At 47.3% G+C, this 13,550-nt stretch overlaps 1 pseudogene; it reads left to right on the forward strand.

Moving 5' to 3' along the window:
• Nucleotides 1-13,550, forward strand: part of LOC147124281 (tyrosine-protein kinase transmembrane receptor ROR2-like) — a 206,450-nt pseudogene that overhangs the window by 90,055 nt on the left and 102,845 nt on the right.

Here is a 13,550-nt window from a genome sequence, read left to right on the forward strand (position 1 = left end):
TAAAGGTTGAGAGCCACTGTTATCTTCACTGCCACTGACAGATACGTCCTGCTCCTCAGTTGAGGCTGCAGATCTGGCTGAAGCAGGTGGCACAGCTCAGTGACCACCTCCTTGCTGAATTGCAGCCTTCGCAAACACTTCTCCTCAGACATATTAATGTAGGAGAACTGTTGGCGAAAAACCCTGGGAAGGTAAGGTCTCCTGTACCGAGGCCTATTGGCCCTCCTCCATCTGGCCATGATTGCCACTCTATCTCTGCGTCTCTGTGCCCTCCGAATGTGATGGAGAAGGACGACGTTCCCATCCATTGCAGCCCCCATAGTATCTAGGCAATCAAAGTTATGAAGGTCAAAAAGCAAAGTACCTGCAAAGTTATGGTCCAAAGCCAAAACTACCTCAGACAGCATTGACTCAATGCAGAAGTCTCTCTTTCTCTCTTTGTCTCTCTCAAAATCTCTCTCTCTCTCTCAGAACGAGTGGTGCAAAAATGGCTACCACACAAAAGCCAGGAAGAGGCCCCCTTTAAATAGCGCCCCAACAGCCCCATAGCGACTGGGAAGTGTTCCAGTCAACCTGTCGTTGGTTGCGCCAGGCGGAAAGGAGGGGGGGCGCCACTCAATTTCCGGTCCGGGGCGCCCCAAGGGCGTTGCACTCTCGAATGACGTCAAGATCTGCGTGCGCAGGAGATCGTGCGGTATTGTTTAGCGCCGCCGCAAAATGTCCGGTCAATTTCGTGAGAGGCGTAGATATCGCCGCGCCCAGGCGCTAGTTGCTTTGCGCCCCACTTAGCGCCCTCTTAAGGCGCTAACGGTTGGCGCTACCAACTGAATTTTTCCCCCATAATACCTTAAGAAGTAACGGTCCTACAGTGCTGAAACTCTCCATCACAAGGAGCTGACCGTGATGACCGTACCATTGCAGTAGCCTGTAGATATGCATCTTGCATAGGGGACAAACTTCTATCAAAATTGACCCTGGTGAATGCTGACAGAATGGACAGACTTGTACTGAGGTACTAATTGCTAATCAGATTGTCCTATAGCCTAGTACAAACTCAGCAACTATAGTTCAGCAAAAGTAGGGTAACCCTAATTAAACTTAAAGATGATGATCAGTGACCCAAAGAGATTGATTGGTCTGGGAGTGAGTGATGGAGACAGAAGAAATGGTGTCTTGTGTTTTGTTGCTGGTATTCTCTACAACATGAATATTATAAGATTGCAAGTGGCATTGTACAAGACTATATAACACGAGGTCACTGGTTCCATTCTAATTTTGAGCTGTTTCGGAAGATGTTTAGTGGAGCTGAGATATCATCCTGTGGTGGAAGGGGAGGTAAATACTCTTGCAACAATAAAAACAAGATGGCATGTGTTACGTCCGTGTAATAATAAGAAAAGGACTGCAGAGAACGGCACAACAGGTGTTTACTCAACGTGGTTCAAACTGTAACTGAAACAACAGATTACTACTCAGCATTATATACAGGTGTGGTCACTGCCGGTACTACAGTATACATGAGCTGTAGAATGTATTTCCCCCCTTAAAGGCACATACATTACAATTCCTCCCCTTTTAGATTAACAGTACCATAACACTCATTTAACAATTAAATATCAAACTAATTACAATTAACACTTTAACATGCAACGTTAGCTGAAAATAGTCTATTTATAAATTCAATCTTTGGGGAGGCTTCCTGATCCTTTCTGGATAGTGCCTTTTCCGAGTGTCTTGCTCTTGGTGCGGAGGCGATTCTGGCCCCCTGTCGTCGGTTGGTTCATCAGCTTCCGATGCTACTGTTTCTGGGGTAGATGCTACCTGTACGTTGGGTTCATCACCAGGTACGTATGGGCGAGGCATGGGGTTGACTTGTTCCTGTGACTCTAGGATCTGGTCAGCATGGCGTCTCACGATGCTCTCCCCAACATTCACTGTGTACATTAGTGGGCCCTGCCGTGTGCATATCGTTCCTGGCTGCCATTTTTCTGTTCGGTAGTCGCGGGCCAAGACTGGTTGCCCTACATTGAAGCTCCTTGTCGGCTTCTCATTGATGTGCTGGAATTGCTTATTCTCAACATCTCTTCGTACATTTTGTCTGAGCAAATCCAGGCGAGATCTCAACCTTCGGTTAAAGAACATCATGGCCGGGGCCTGGTTGGTGACTGCATGTGTCGCATTTCTGTAGGCTAACAGGAAATTGTCCACCTTATGCTGCAGTGGAATGTCGTCATCGCACATGGCCTTTACTGCTTTTTTAAAGGTTTGTATGAACCTCTCAGCCAATCCATTTGTGGCTGGATGATACGGGGCGGATGTGTAATGCCTTACCCCATTTCTTTTCATAAATCTTCGAAACTCTTCGGACACAAACTGTGGTCCGTTATCAGAGCAAATCTGCTCTGGCAAGCCGTTCCTGGCAAAAATGGTCCGTAGGACTGCAATAGTTTTCTCCGTGGTGGTGGAGGACATTTTGATCACCTCAGGCCATTTCGAGTGCGCATCCACGGCTATGAGTCAAGAAGGGACCAGCAAAGTCAATATGCACCCGTTGCCATGGAGATGAGGGCCACTCCCATGGGTGTAGAGGGACATGTGGTGGTGCATTTTGGATCTTCTGGCATCCTGAGCAGCTCTTTTTCAGGTCCTCAATTTGCTGATCGATCCCCGGCCACCACACATAAGCCCTAGCAAGGCTTTTCATTTTCACCCCTCCCAGATGACCTTCGTGAAGCTCATTGAGCACTCTCTCCCTTAACTTGGGTGGAATTACCACTCGGGATCCACACATCAAGGTCCCCTGGCATACTGACAGCTGTTCTCTTCTGGATGAGAATGCTGGCAACAGCGAGTTGGCATGTGCTGGCCATCCCTTCACCGTCAAATCATATACCCGAGACAGTGTCGGGTCATTTCGGGTCTCCTTCTCTATAGCAGCGTTAGTTACTGGCAAGCATTCAATTATAGTCGAATGAAATATTTCGACAGGATCCACTGCTGGTGCTTCCTCCGCAGTAGGCAGTGGCAAGCGTGATAGCCCATCAGCATTTCCATGCTGTTTCGTGCCCTTATACTCGATATCATATTGGTGCGCCCCTAGAAAAAGGGACCATCTTTGTAGCCGTTGCGCAGTCATCACCGGAACGCCCTTCTTTGGATTAAAGATGGAGACAAGTGGTTGGTGGTCAGTCAGCAAGGTGAACTCCTGCCCGTGCAGATAGTGATTGAACTTTTTCACTCCCCACACTAGGCTGAGGGCCTCCCTGTCAATCTGGGCATAGTTACGCTCGGCTGAGGTTAGTGACCGAGACACAAAGGCTACTGGCCTCTCCGAGCCATCCGGGAATTTGTGCAACAGCACCGCTGCAATGCCATAGGGTGATGCATCACACGCCAACTGAATTGGTAATGCTGGGTTGAAATGAGCCAACACCTCTTTCGATGTGATCAATGCTTTGCTCTTCTGGAAAGCTCGTTTACATTCGTCACTCCACTTCCATGGTACCCCCGTTTGCAGTAGGGTGTTCAGTGGGTGTAGTGCGGTAGACAAATTCGGCAAGAACTTATGGTAGTAGTTCACCAGCCCGAGGAACGACCTCAGTTGTGACACATTTTCTGGTGCTGGAGCCTTGACTACTGCCTCAATCTTTTCAGGGGACTTATGTAACCCCTCTTTATCAATAACGTGGCCACAATACGAGATCTGCTCCTGAAAAACTCGCATTTGTGGCGATTTGCTCAGAGCCCATATTCCTTCAATCTAGTGAGCACCTGCTCCAGGTTGGCGAGGTGATCACTGTCATTTTCGCCCGTGACCAGGATGTCGTCCAAATAACACTGGGTCCCTGGAATCCATTGCAGGACTTGATCCATTGCCCTTTGCCAAATAGCTGGAGCTGATGCTACCCCGAACACCAGCCGGTTGTATTGGTAGAGACCTTTATGAGTGTTGATCGTGAGGTACTGTTTCGAGGCTTCTTCTACCTCCATTTGCAGGTACGCCTGGGCCAGATCAATCTTAGTGAAGCGTTTCCCTCCAGATAGCGAGGCGAAAATATCTTCAATCCGCGGAAGCGGATAATGTACAGTGTGAAAGATTGGGTTCAATGTCACCTTAAAGTCCCCACAGATGTGAACCTTCTTTGGTTCCCCAGGCATATTACTCAATGACCTCTTCATTACAGGAATGATGGGTGTAGCCCACTCGCTCCAGGCCACTTTGGACAGTACTCCTGAACATTCCAAACCTTCCAGCTCTGCTTCGACGGCTGGGCGGATCGCATAAGGTACCGGTCTGGCCTTAAAAAACTTTGGGCTTGCATTTTCCTCTATTTTGATCGTCGATGTTATGCCTTTTAGTGTTCCGAGTCCCTGCTGGAACACTTCTTGTGCGTCAGTTAACATTTTTGACAGTCGTTCAGGTGTGACGTCGTCATCCTTTTTGGCATCTACAGTCAGTGCTTGTATGGAATGCCAATCTAGCTGTATCTTCCGGATCCATTCACGTCCTAGTAGTGGTGGTCCTCCATCTGACAATACATATAGGTCCATTTTTGGTGTTGCCTTGCCGTTATATATAACGTTCACCCTTATTTTTCCTTTGGGGTAGACTTTTTGCCCCGTGTACGTCTTCAAGACAATCTTTGTACCTCTCAAGGGTATATGTGAGAATAGCCACTTGTAGTCCCTTTGGTTTATGACTGTTAGGGCTGATCCTGTGTCCAATTCCATTTTCACTTGGACTCCTGCTATCTTGAGCATGACCCAGATAGCTTGGTGATCCTCTGTTTTGATCACATTATGTAGTTTCAGACAACCCAGCTCCTTGCTTCTGGAGTCTGTATCACTCTTCTGTTCGTCTGAACTACTCTCCATCACCTTATGTACCTTCTTCTACTTCTCCTGTAGGGATTTCTTGCTGCTGGTTTTCTTTCCCGACCTGCAGACTCTTGCTATGTGTCCTACTTTTCCACACTGTCTGCACACTTTGTCCTTGAACCAGCAATCATTATGGTCGTGTGTTATTCTGCCGCAGCGATAGCACTTCACTGTTCCGTATGACATTTCATTTGTGCCATATTCTTGTGGTCTCCGTTGTATCTCTGCAGTGCCCCTTGCGGCTGCTTCGTGTGATACTGCCATGCTGAAAGCCTTGTCCAGCGTAAGATCCTTTTCTGATAGAAGCCATTTCTGGGTTCCTTCACTTTGAAGCCCACACACAAACTTGTCCCTTAAAGTATCTGCTAGTCCCGTTCCAAACTGGCAGAATTTCGATAGCTTGCGCAGTTCTGTTAAATACTCAGCATTACTTTCATCTTTATGCTGGTTCCTTTTGTGAAACTTAAATCTTTCTGCTATCAGCAGCGGTGTGGGGTTTAAGTGGTCCTGTAGGATTGACACTATGTTTTCAAACCCCTTTTCTACTGGCTGCTCTGGGGTTACTAGGTTTCGTAGTAAGCCATATGTTTTTGCACCCATTGAATTCAACAATACCAGCGCTTTCTTGTCATCTGGCACTTCATTCGCCTTGCAGTATACTTCTATGCGTTCGACATATGTCGTCCAATCTTCGACTTCATTGTCGAACGCTGTGATACAGCCACTCTTCGGCATTTTTGGGTGTGGTTAGACAGGCTTAAAATGGCATCTCCCGAGCTTTTCTTTCTTCCCCGCTGCGGCTTAAAATGGCGTCTCCCGCGCTGCTGCCAACGCCGCTCTTGGCGGTCCTCGTGGCAAATGGTGACGCCCTGTGGGTTTTGCGCGCTGCTCCTGCGCTGCCGCCAACGCTGCTCTCTGCGGTACTCGTGGCAATGGCAGCGCCTCGCGTTTTCCTGCACGCCTCTCTCCCCCGTTGACACTGCTCGGCCCTTGAACACCGGCTGCGCTCTGCTCTCTCTCGCCTCTCTCCCCCGTTGACCCCGCTCGGTCCTGAACACCGGCTGCGCCCTGTGCGCTCTGCCCTCTCTCTCTCCCCCGTCGACGCTGCTCGGCCTTTTTCTGTGCCGCACGGTCGGGCTCTAGCCCGTCGCTGTCCGGGAAGGGTCTGCGCAGTACCTGTTGCCAGCCCATTTTGCTGGACCACCATGACTGGAAAGCCAAGCCTGGCTCTCGACAGCCTCCCCTGCGATGCTCAAATCTCCGCTGGATGACTGGGCGGTTACCCGTGGTCGACGCCCGTGCTTCTGGACTCGACCTTCTTCCACTGTTCTCCAGGAGCGAATCCCTGGGAGGTGATGCAGAGTTGCAGGTAGGTTCGAACTTGCTCGTCGCCACTGTTACGTCCGTGTAATAATAAGAAAAGGACTGCAGAGAACGGTACAACAGGTGTTTACTCAACGTGGTTCAAACTGCAACTGAAACAACAGATTACTACTCAGCATTATATACAGGTGTGGTCACTGCCGGTACTACAGTATACATGAGCTGTAGAAAGTAGTTCCCCCCTTAAAGGTACATACATTACAGCATGGATCAAACATTATTTAAACAATAAACAATGGTGAACGGTAGCGTAGTGCTAATGTCACTGGGCTAGCAATCCAGAGGCCTGGACTAATGATCCAGAGGCGTGAGTTCAAAACCCACCACGGCAGCTGGGGAATTTAAATTCAGTTAATTAAATAAACCTGGAATAAAAAGCTAGTATCAGTAATGGTAACCATGAAATTGGATTGGATTGTTGTAAAAACCCATCTGGTTCACTAATGTCCTTTAGGGAAGGAAATCTGCCGTCCTTACCTGATCTGGCTATATGACTCCAGACCCACAGTTATGTGGTTGGCTGTTAACTGCCCTCTGAAATGGCCTGGTAAGAAACTCAGTTGTAACCAACGGCAATGAAATAATATGAATGAAACTGGACAGATTACCTAGCATCGACCTCGGCACCAGCTACAGACACGGCAACGACACACCCAGCCCAGTCAACCCTGCAAAGTCCTCCTCACCAACACCTGGGGACTTGTCTCAAAATTGGAAGAGCTGTCCCACAGACTAGTCAAGCAACAGCCTGACATAGTCATACTCACAGAATCATACTTTTCAGCCAATGTCCCAAACTCCTCCATCACCATCCCTGGGTATGTCCTGTCCCACTGGCAGAACAAACCCACCAGGGGTGGTGGCACAGTGGTATACAGTCGAGAAGGAGTGGCCCTCCAGACCCCACGAAGTCTCATGGCTTCAGGTCAAGCACAGGCAAGGAAACCTTCTGCTGATTACCACCTACTGTCCTCGCTCAGCTGATGAATCAGTACTCATCCATGTTGAACACCACTTGGAAGAAGCACTGAGAGTAGCAAGGGCACAGAATGTACTCTGGGTGGGGGACTTCAGTGTCCATCACCAAGAGTGCCTCGGTAGCACCACTACTGACCGAGCTGGCTGAGTCCTGAAGAGCTTAACTGCCAGTCTGTGCCTGCGACAGGTGGTGAGAGAACCAACTCGCGAGAAAAACCTACTTGACCTCGTCCTCACCAGTCTACCTGTCGCAGATGTATCTGTCCATGACAGCATTAGTAGCAGTGATCACCGCACTGTCATTGTGGATACGAAGTCCTGTCTTCACACTGATGACACCCTCCATCGTGTTGTGTGGCACTATCACCATGCTAAATGGGATAGATTCAGAACAGATCTAGCAGCTCAAAACTGGGCATTCATGAGGTGCTGTGGGCCATCAGCAGCAGCAGAATTGTATTCCACCACATTTTATAACCTCATGGCCCGGCATATCCTTCACTCTACCATTACCACCAAGCCAGGGGACCAACCCTGGTTCAATAATGCGTGGGTTTCCTCCGGGTACTCCGGTTTCCTCCCACAGTCCAAAGATGTGCGGGTTAGGATGATTGGCTATGATAAATTGACCCTTAGTGTTAGGGGGATTAAATACGTGGGGTTACGGGGATAGGGTGGGATATGTGATGGTGTAGGGGTTACGGGGATCGGGTGGGATATGTGTCGGTGCAGGCTCGATGGGCCGAAATGGCCTCTATCTGCACTGTGGGGTTTCTGTGATTCTGTGAATAAGGAGTGTAGAAGAGCATGCTGGGAGCAGCACCAGGCGTACCTAAAAATGAGGTGCCAACCTGGGGAAGCTGCAACACAGGACTACATGCATGCTAAAAAGCGGAAGCAGCATGCTATAGAAAGGACTAAGCGATCCCACAATCAACGGATCAGATCAAATTTCTGCAGTCCTGCCACATCCAGTCGTGAATGGTTGTGGACCATTAAACAACTAATGGGAGGAGGAGGCTCCATGAATATCCCCATCCTCAATGATGGTGGAGCCCAGCACGTGAGTGCAAAAGACAAGGCTGAAGCTTTTGCAACCATCTTCAGCCAGAAGTGCCGAATGGATGATCCATATAGGCCTACTCCCGAGGTCGCCACCATCACAGGAGCCAGTCTTTAGCCAATTCGATTCACTCCACGTGATACCAAGAAACGGCTGAGCACACTGGATACAGCAAAGGCTATGGGCCCCGACAACATCCCAGCTATCGTGCTGAAGACTTGTGCTCCAGAACTAACTGGGCCTCTATCCAAGCTGTTCCAGTACGACTACAACACTGGCATCTATCCGACAATGTGGAAAACTGCCCAGGTATGTCCTGTCCACAAAAAGCAGGACAAATCCAACCTGGCCAATTACCGCCCCATCAGTCTACTCTCAATCATCAGCAAAGTGATGGAAGGTGTCATCAACAGTGCTATCAAGTGGCACTTACTCACCAATAACCTGCTCACTGATGCCTAGTTTGGGTTCCGCCAAGACCACTTGGCTCCCAACCTCATTACAGCCTTGGTCAAAACATGGACAAAGGAGCTGAATTCCAGAGGTGAGGTGAGAGTGACTGTCCTTGACATCAAGGCAGCATTTGACCGAGTGTGGCATCAAGGAGCCCTAGTAAAACTGAAGTAAATGGGAATCAGGGGGCAAACTCTCCACTGGCTGGAGTCATACATAGCACAAAGGAAGATGGTTGTGGTGATTGAAGGTCAATCATCACAGCCCCAGGACATCGCTGCAGGATTTCCTCAGGGCAGTGTCCTAGGCCCAACCATCTTCAGCTGCTTCATCAATGACCTTCCCTCCAACATAAGGTCAGAAATAGGGATGTTCGCTGATGACTGCACAGTGTTCAGCGCCATTCACAACTCCTCAGATAATGAAGCAGTCCATGCCCGCATGCAACAAGACCTGGACGACGTTCAGGCTTGGGCTGATAAGTGGCAGGTAACATTCGCACCACAGAAGTGCCAGGCTGTGAAGGAATAAGCAATATACCTATTCTGAAAAATACACCATTCTGTAAAAGAATTCTGACTTTATTAAAACAAGACAAACTGGGTTTAAAATCTAAAAACCTAACAATGGAAAAGCTGTAAACAGCATACAGGCTATTGAGATAAGATAAATTGTTGACACTGAATCAATAACCTTATTGAAGCAGGAGGTTGAAGGTTCCTGAAAGTCTGAAGCCTTGGAAAGAACACAATTGTACACCCTGTTGAGTTGTTTTAAACCAACACTTTGGAAAGAATCACATAAAATTAAAGAAACATATCCCTTCGTAAAAATGACATCAAATGAAACACAGACACGAGTCTGTGTTACAACCAGTTGAGGTAACTAAGAAGACAATGGTGCACCCGGTTGAGGTGTTTTTAATTTACACATCGTAAAAAGACACAAACAGAAGACTTTGGTAAGAATGATATCAAATAGATACATCTGCTCCACACCGTTTTTTATGTTAAGCTTCGAACACCTAAAGGTAGAGACATAATTCTTAATGCTACAAGCTGATCTAACTGTAAAAATAGCAGGGGTCAACAGAAAATGACTAGAGATAATTAGCTTACATCAGCAGAAAACGTCAAAGGAAATACCATTGAGAAAGGGTACAAAAATTGAACTTTCAAATGGGAAGACAGATTCGCTGTAAAGGGGCAAAGCGATTCTCGGCTTCAGAGGCAAGCTCTGTAAGTCTTCGGGCTCAATTTTCATTGGGCCGTTGAGGAGGGATTGGAGGCGCGTGGGGGGTTAAAATCATGAAATCGGGGGGCATGAACGCAACCCGCCCCCGACCCGCCTCCATGCCAGTTTCAAAGGAGGCGGATACCTGACCTGTGCAGGAAGGGAATTAGTTCCAATTAACTGCCTGTTAACAGGTAATTAACAGGCAGTTTTTAGCCTAATCCCTATTTTTATCCCTGAAGTGTGGGATTCCCGACGGCTCCAAACCACGGCTAGTTAGCGAGGTGGACCGTTGGGCTGAAGGGCTTGGAGGGTTTGAGATGTCCGGTGTTCAGGTGAGTGATGTGTGCATAACTGCAGAGGTAAGTGTGCTTGGTGTGTGTAAAGTGTTTAAATAAGTTTTACTTACCTTTACAGCCTTCCTTCCTTCAGGTCTCAGGAGTCCCTCATCTCACCGGCACAGAAAGCAGAAGGGCCGCGAGCTGCCAAAATTTGCAGCATTCAGCTTTCTGTTCTGGAGAGATCTCTAAATCAGCCTGAGAGGAAGGAATTAACTTTGTGTACAGATTGTCAGTGTTTGACAGCTTCAAAGAGCTGTCAAACACTGATATTTCATCTGTCAAAAGCTCTTGACAGATGAAATGTCAATCTGTGATGTCACCTGTTGCCAGGTGGCCCTTAATTGGCCTGCTGAGCCCGCTGGGTGGGCTCAACAAGGTCAATCAAGTCAAAATTGCGTGGGTGGGCCACAACTCGATAAATGCGAGGTTATCCACTTTGGTGGCAAAAAGAGGAAGGCAAATTATTATCTGAACGGCAATAGATTGGGAGAAGGGGAAGTGCAATGAGACCTGGGTGTCCTTGTGCACCAGTCGCTGAAGGTAAGCATGCAGGTGCAGCAGGCAGTTAAGAAGGCAAATGGTATGTTGGCCTTCGTAGTGAGAGGGTTCGAGTAGAGGAACAAGGATGTCTTGCTGCAGTTGTACAGGGCCTTGGTGAGGCCACACCTTGAGTACTTTGTGCAGTTTTGGTCACCTTATCTGAGGAAGGATGTTCTTGCCATGGAGGGAGTGCAACGAAGATTCACCAGACTGATACCTGGGATGGCAGGAACGATGTATGAGGAGAGATTGAGTCGATTGGGCTTATACTCGCTGGAGTTTAGAAGAATGAGAGGGGATCTCATTGAAACTTATAAAATTCTAACAGGACTGGACAGACTGGATGCAGGAAGGATGTTCCCGATGGCCGGGGAATCCAGAACCAGGGTTCACAGTCTAAGGATAAGGGGTAAGCCATTTAGGACAGAGGTGAGGAGGAATTTCTTCACCCAGAGAGTGGTGAACCTGTGGAATTCTCTACCACAGAAGGCAGTGGAGACCAATTCATTAAATATATTCAAGAAGGAGTTGGATATATTTCTTAAGGCTAAAGGGATCAAGGGATATGGGGAGAAGGCAGGGACAGGGTACTGAATTTGGATGATCAGCCATGATCTCATTGAATGGCGGACAGGCTCGAGGGGCCGAATGGCCTACTCCTGCTCCTATCTTCTATGTTTCTATGTTTCTATGAGGCGGGACTACAACCCCAAAAGTTGTAGTCCCACCTCCTACACGCCTCCAGTATCAAAATCCAGCCCTTCAACTCTTTGTATCTCGGGGATCAAAGTATCAAAGGTATTTGATTTTGGTGGATATCCTGTAATAAACTAAGAACTGTAAAACTAACGAAGATAAGATTTGAGAATAAGGATCTCTGATAATGGAATTGTACGTTTTTTCTATTTGGAACTGTTAATGTTGCGATTGAATCACCAACTGTAAATTACATGTCGGTTCTTTAGTAAATCTATATATTTTTAGAATTCTCTCACATAGTACTTCTGTATCAAACTCGCAAACTCAATCTCTGTACACTCTTTGGTGAGGAGTTGCAGTATTCTGGGGGAGTTTTCCGGACCCTCGTAATATCCGGAACATTACAGCCTAGCTAAACTTATTAAAAGTGCTATCTGGAGGATGGTAACATCTTCAGGTTGTTCCTTTCCTTTAGGGAGAGATAGTCTGGACTTTTAGACCCAATTAAGCGTCTTTAGGATTCGGCTACCTCAAACTTTAGTTGAAAGTGAACGTCTGGGGAATACGCCTGATCTGGGGTAGCCCTAAAGGGGCTAGGACTAGTAATTATCTCTTCAAGGCAATGACTGTCTCCAACAAGCGAGAGTTTAACCACCTCCCCTTGACATTCAACAGCATTATCATCGCCAAATCCACCACCAGCAACATCCTGGGGGGTCACCATTGACCAGAAACTTAACTGGATCATGCACATAAATACTGTGGCAACAAGAGCAGGCCAGAGGCTAGGTATTCTGCGGCGAGTGTCTCACCTCCTGAATCCCCAAAGCCTTTCCACCATCTACAAGGCACGAGTAAGGAGTGTGATGGAATACTCTCCACTTGCTTGGCTGAGTGCAGCTGCAACAACACTCAAGAAGCTTGATTCCATCCAGGACAAAGCAGCCCATTTGATTGGCACCCCATCCACCACTTTAAACATTCGCTCCCTCCACCACCGGCATACTGTGGCTGCAGTGTGTACCATCTACAAGACGTACTGCAGCAACTCACCAAGGCTTCTTTGGCAGCACCTCCCAAACCTCCGACTTCTTCCACCTAGAAGGACAAGGGCAGCAAGTGCATAGGAACACCACCACCTCCAAGTTCCCCTCCAAGTCACACACCATCCTGACTTAGAAGTATATCGCCGATCCTTCATCGTCGCTGGGTCAAAATCCTGGAACTATCTACCTAACAGCATTGTGGGAGTACCTTTGCCACACAGACTGCAGTGGTTCAAGAAGGCAGCTCACCACCACCTTCTCAAGGGCAACTCGGGATGGGCAATAAATGCTGGCCTTGCCAGCGACGCCCACATCCCATAAACAAATTATTTTAAAAAATTTATATTTTTAATATATTTTGTTAAATATTTTAACTTGCCTGGTATTAATTTTAATTTTGTTCTATTCCTTTCTTGTAGGTCAGTCTCCAACTCTCAGTCCACATCACAGCGCACAGTAAGTACTGCGAGCTGATGAGTCAACTTTTTTTTTGTAGATCTTCGGTTTATGTCAGTGCATTTTGTGGGTTTTGACCTCTTGAGAACAAAAGGACTTTATTTATATTTTCCTTCAGAATATTTCCCAAAATTTGCTGTGACATAGAATAGAGCTCTATTTTATGATGCATTATTTTAAATTACTTATTACTCTCCTTGGTGGTGTTAATCGTCAAAAATAAAATTGTCTTTTTCTGCAACTGTTTGCATCTCTGCATTCTTTTAATTTTCTGTCTTCCATTCTTTCTATCTCCTACACTTCCTATCTTTTTTCTCTTTTTGTTTCACACATTTTGTCTGTCTCTGTATCTCTCTTTTCCATTCTTCTTCTCTCATTGGCCCCGATATTGACAGGGGCGGGTTTGGTGAGTGGGAGCAGTATGGAGATTTATGTCCGCAGCGTGCGTGTTTTTTTTTACAGCAGGATCCTTGCCTGGAA

Source organism: Somniosus microcephalus, chromosome 1, assembly GCF_052327205.1.
Source record: "Somniosus microcephalus isolate GS21.2 chromosome 1, FLI_Smic_1.0, whole genome shotgun sequence".
Lineage (NCBI taxonomy): Eukaryota > Metazoa > Chordata > Chondrichthyes > Squaliformes > Somniosidae > Somniosus > Somniosus microcephalus.